A 5,639-nucleotide genomic window follows, 5' to 3' on the forward strand; every position below is an offset into this window, starting at 1 on the left:
CGGAAGGACATATTAACCACCCCTGAATGCCAACGGAGCGCGGCTTTAAGCATGTCAACTTCTGTCCGAGGATTGCATCTACCTTAGCAAAGGCGTTAACGTTTGGCAACCAGAGCAATTATGCAGAGAAACCTTGCTGAACAGAAAAATAAAGCCAGCTTTCAGCCCCCGTCTTCTCTTTAGGCAACCTTGCCGGTATCTTTAGATTCTCATGACTGCTGATGCTATTAAAAGACCCTCCGAAACACCAACGTGTTTTATTTAATCATCAAGGAAGAAGGAAAAAAAACCCGACTACCTGAGTGTCCTAGTTTCGCCAGCCAGTAACTGGCAATACTGAAGGAAATTCCAAGTTTCTGGCAGGATGCAGCTGCTCTACTTTTCAGGATGGTTTGCTTAACTCTGCTGAAAGCTCGCTACCAGCAGAGCCTACGCTGCTGTCAAAAACCACAGCAGGCGCAACCCAGTGAAGAAACTGGTTTGCAGGGCGATTCCCCAGTAAGCAGTGAATGAAGGCGAGTCGCTACAGGATGGTAAATCACAGTGTTTGCTCTTGGCCACACAAGTTCACGGGCCAACAGACCATGGTTGCCTCCATCTAGGAGGGAATAAACAATTTTGGGAAGATAAACAATGGGTGGGAGGCTGAATTTCCTACCAAACTCTGTACTGGGAGGCACTGGGTGATGGGTAAGGCCAAAACCAGCTTGATGTGGCATTGAGTCGAAGGCCAGGTCACAGCTAGAGCCTCCCACAGCGGGCAAACACACCTGCAGTTTCTTTCCAGAGGACTGGGAGGAAACTCCCATCCCAACGCTGCTCAGGAGGACGGAGAAAATGTGCATCAGCTTTCCACAAAGACAGAAGAACGGCTGTCCAGGAACAGGCAACAGGGAAACGGATATCCCGGCAAGGATGGAGACAGAGCAGCTGGCAGCACACAATGCAAGTCAAATTAAGGGGAAGGGGTTAGCCCGCCTGCCAGCGCCACGCCAGAAGAGGTTATATCCAGCTACAGAAGAGCTTTTAAAACACTTTTCCAAACTCAAATAGTCGTGTCTCCCCAGGACCTCCTGGAAGCGGTGGACTGGAAGGAAGCTTCCTTAAATATCCCTTGTTAAATACTTCAGTGCACTGGGGAGAGGGACGACAGGAAGACGGGGCGGAGAGCGAGGAAAACGCGCTCAAGAACATCTCATTTCGCTCGGTGTTTGGCACCACGCAGGGCTAGGAAACACTAGAACCAAGGTGCTGAGCCACTCGACTAGGGCAGGCGAGCTCGACAGCCCACGGCGAGGACCGTGGGGCACAAAAGGCAGGCGGCAGTCAGAAGTAAGGCTCCGTTCTGCTCTCGCCTCTCTCCTTCCTGGCAGAGGAAGAATGGCGCTGACAAAAGCCACATTTCTACATTCCTGGTGGCTTTGCAGGCCAGTCCTGGGGCTAAAGTTGCGGTCTGTACATTGGACTAAGATCCTGTAATTGCACAGCGTCAGGCCAACCTCAGCATCTGAAAAACACGCTGATTAACGTGACTGTCACAGTGACTCCGAGCACTGCTGGACAGCTCTTCACACCCTCACACACGCCAGACTTCCTCCAACTGCATCCTCTGACCCCAGAACCCGCAGTTTCCACAGCCAGAAAAAAAAACACCCAGCACCAACCACCTCTTTAATTTGCCCAACACACGCAAACTTCCTCGAAGGAATCCTTCAAACTCTGCCATCAAGATGTCCCAAAAAGGCCCTTCACAGGCCATTTTGCTCCTTCCTACTCCTGCGCTTGGGGAGTTCCTCACCAAGGAGCGAAGTAACGGGCAGCTAAAATATCCTTCAGGTTAGAACATCAGTGGCTGTTAGAACTACTATGTACTTCCCAAAACAAGAGGCTCCCTCCACACAGAGAAATCCTGGCAGAATAATATAATTCCCACCAAATATACATGTATCACTCTCACCCCATCCAAATATCTGTTAGTCTTACACCACCCCCCTAACTCCCAGCACTGCTGAGGGGATTCCACCTGCCTCCAGATATTCACCTAACTCATGGGTAGTTTTCCTTCGTGTTCAAAGTGGATGGCTAGCATAAAAAAGCAGCTCCTCACCTCACACATGACTCTTGATGCCTTACAAGTTGGGTTTTCTTTTTAAACGCAGGGATCAACCCCGTCTTTTCTCCGCAAAAGCCACAGCACTGCAAACTCTCGGTGATTTAGTACTACTGTGTCTGGGATTGTAGGTATGGAGGTGTTGGAACACGGAGAGCATTGCCCATTCAAACGGGCAGCCCTCGGTCACCCTGCAAAAGCAACCCAAGGTGTCAGCAGCCTCATGCAGCCGGCGGTTCACGACAGCAACCACGCTGCACAAATTTACAAGCTTGAGAAGCAGGAACACCTTGACACGGCTTATTCTTAATTAAAAAGAAAGAAATCCCTGCTGCTGCTCTGCACACATCTGTTCATCTGCTGATGTCATCCCCTTTCCATTGCTGTGTCACGCTGTCATCGGGCTGCGTGGGTAACGAGATAAAATTAGGACCTGACTTACAAAGCAAGCACCAGAAGCACTACAACAACCCAAAGGCACGAGCTCAGAGGAGCGGCGATTAGCCTCGGCATTTGAGGACATCACGCTGCACGGACCCAGTAGCCGGGCAGGTCGCACAGTACAAAAGACAGTTATTAATCTTCTTAGGAGGCTCTCCTGCTTTCATTTCCCAAACAAACTTATTTATATAATGGAAAATCAAGCCTCATTTACGCCCCCGTTCAAAACACCCTCCCCAAAGATTAGCAAAGAATCTCAATGAACTATTTTTAGTGCTATTATGTCTAGATACTAAAAAGGACCCAAACAAACAGAAGGAAGAAGACACTGTTCTTTGACATTTAAGCCACATTTGTAGATGAAGACGTAATGGAACCTAAGCTCCAGCCCCATCACAGCCATCCTTCCTACATTTAACCCTGAGAAAAACAACAGCCCATAAAGGATCAATAAAACAACTCTTGGAAAGCAGACATGGGCACCAAGACATGAACCCACTGCTTAGATCAGACACTCTTACGGTGTCACCCTAAATAAGAACCCCACCAATATGGCTGACAGTGTCATCGGTGAGTTGGAGATCAACGCTGCCCCCGAACATCCCAGAAACGTGCCCTTCAGGAAGGAATGCCCCTGTGGAGGTCGGCTCCTACAGGTCAGGGGTTTTCAGTGGGTCTAGGCTCATTCCCAAGCAGTCCCGGTTCTCCAGCGCACTGCAAAGCAGGGAGAGGCCCGACACAGCCCCAGCTGTTGCCTGAAGACCTTTGTTGGAATAACTGTAACGCATTGGACGCGTATAAAGAATTATCCTGCACGTCCCTGTCAGCAAAGACGCTCTAAATAGGTTAAATAACAGCAGCTCCAAGCTCTGTTATTCAGGGGGGAAAGGAATAACAAGAAAACTGCTAGCTAATTGTTATTTCAGGTTTAGTGAGTAACCATGACTGAAGGCTTGAAGGAAGTCAGAGACTTGGGCTTCCTACAGATCCCTTGCACTAGGAGGGTGCTTCCCCCTCCACCTCCAAGACTAGGTTACTTTGCCAAAATCGAGAGGAGATTCCTCCTGCCAGACCACAGGACACTCACTGATGACGGAAGCTGTGCTCTCCTAGAAATCTGCGAACGCTTCAAACCTGCAGCTCTAGAAAACCATTACCCACATTCTTGGGTGTATCTGCTGGAGATGACTGCTGAGCACAACCTTCTACCCTCGCTCACTCACATAACCTGCAAGATTAAACCCAGAAAGAGGGAATTAAAGCTGGAGTTGCATCCTTCAGCACCAACGCTAAAAACAAAGCTTCCTCTGCTTATTAAAAGCACCATCAGATGCTGGCATTTTCTAAAGGACAGGAGAGAGGTCAAGGTCTGCTTAATGTTTTCTTCTTGAGGAAAATAACAGGGTTAACATCTGAGGTTACTGAAGCTGCAGACGTCTGACTCACTGCTTCACCAAAAACACCGTCAAATAAGAGCAGAAGTAAATACTTCTGAGATATCTCCAAGATGATTCCTCATTCACTACCTATTTCTTTGCTCAGAAGAAAAATTAATCTTCTATTAATTACTGGAACATTCCAATTCCTCAGGCTAGTGGGAATCAGACTGCTCCGTTAATTAATTCTCTAAGTTACTGCACTTACATTCACTCCCAGCAGCGGACAGTAGCCAGCAAAGCCACAGATGCTTTTAAGCAATGCTGGTGTTTACGCCTTCCACAGGTAGATAACGCTTCTCGGCAGCTAGGATGTTGAGAAACAAGACACGAGAGTATTTTTGGGAACAAGCCTGGCAGACGCCACACAGATATGTTATGGGAGGAGGGAGGGGGAAGCATTTGGGTGAGCTGCATCTCCTTCTCCCTCCTCACACCTCCTGAAGCAGGCAGGTTGCAGACACTCAGACTGTTCGTATCTTTATACCCCTTTTCAATCTAGGAGGAAAAAAAAAAAGAGGCTAAAACCTAGCAAAAACCCTCTGCGGGCCATTTCGCCAAGGCATCGGAATATTTCCCTTTATACTTCTCCGTACTTTGATTGTATTTAGCACCTCAAAGCGATACTCGCCAAAACCCTTGCGAGCGGCGAACGCGCTGCCTGCGCTGGAGGCTGAAATCCACAGCGGGCACCCGTCGCCCACCAAAATCTGGAGATGCCAGAAACAAGGGTGTTTTTTTGCCAACCTCGAGTGAACAGTCCTCACCGAGGGCTGCGACGCAAGCAGGTGACGATCCCCCGTGCCCACACACGAGGGACAAAGTTCAGTCTCCCACGTTTGGCCGCTCGCATCATCCCCAAGCAGGCGGTAATCAGACGATCGGGCCGGGGTTTCTCTTTCTGCGGTGCTCGGTGAAGCAAGGCGCAGTCTAACCCAGAGATCGAGACTCTGGACTGTGGTGGGGTGAGGTTTAAGCGCCAGCGAGGAGGTCGTGGGCAGCGGCTGGGAGCTAACTGCCCTGCAAACTGGGGTGGAAAAAAACCCCAAAACCACACAAGGAGACTTTTTTCTTTTGAAATTAACTATTTTAGGTTGTCAGACTACATGGATTCTGCCTTGAAAGAAGTTACTCATTAAAAAGACACTCAAATTCTCGTTTGTAGTGAAGGAATAAGCAATCAATCCAGCTGAAGAGCTTCAGGGCTGAGGATTACCTGCAACCCCGGACACGGGGTTTCCGCTCCCGTTTCAGAGGGCAGCTTTCCCCCTGACGTTTAATTATTAGTTTAACCAGGTAAATAGCCTGTTTGTGACACCAGAGTCCTGCCATTTGTGATTTCCCTCTTCCCTAAAGCCAGCAAGGCCACGCAAAAATGAGGCACGCACTGAGTCATTTTAGCATTTACTAACCCAGAGCGGGTCTTGAGCTTGGCGCTTCGAGCCTTACTCGTAACTTAGACGACTCACTCGTTATTCACACGCTGGTTTTCCATCTGGAACTCCCGGGCAAGCAAAACCCTCACCGTTTCAGAGACATTTGGAATATTTCATTAGCTAACGCAGATCTAGAGGCCCCACGAAGTTCTGCTGCACCAGCATTAACACAGCTGTGACTGTGCGACTCCCGGGGCAGGCAAAGCTGCCAGAGCA

This window comes from Eurypyga helias, unplaced genomic scaffold (assembly GCF_000690775.1).
Source record: "Eurypyga helias isolate BGI_N326 unplaced genomic scaffold, ASM69077v1 scaffold23092, whole genome shotgun sequence".
NCBI lineage: Eukaryota > Metazoa > Chordata > Aves > Eurypygiformes > Eurypygidae > Eurypyga > Eurypyga helias.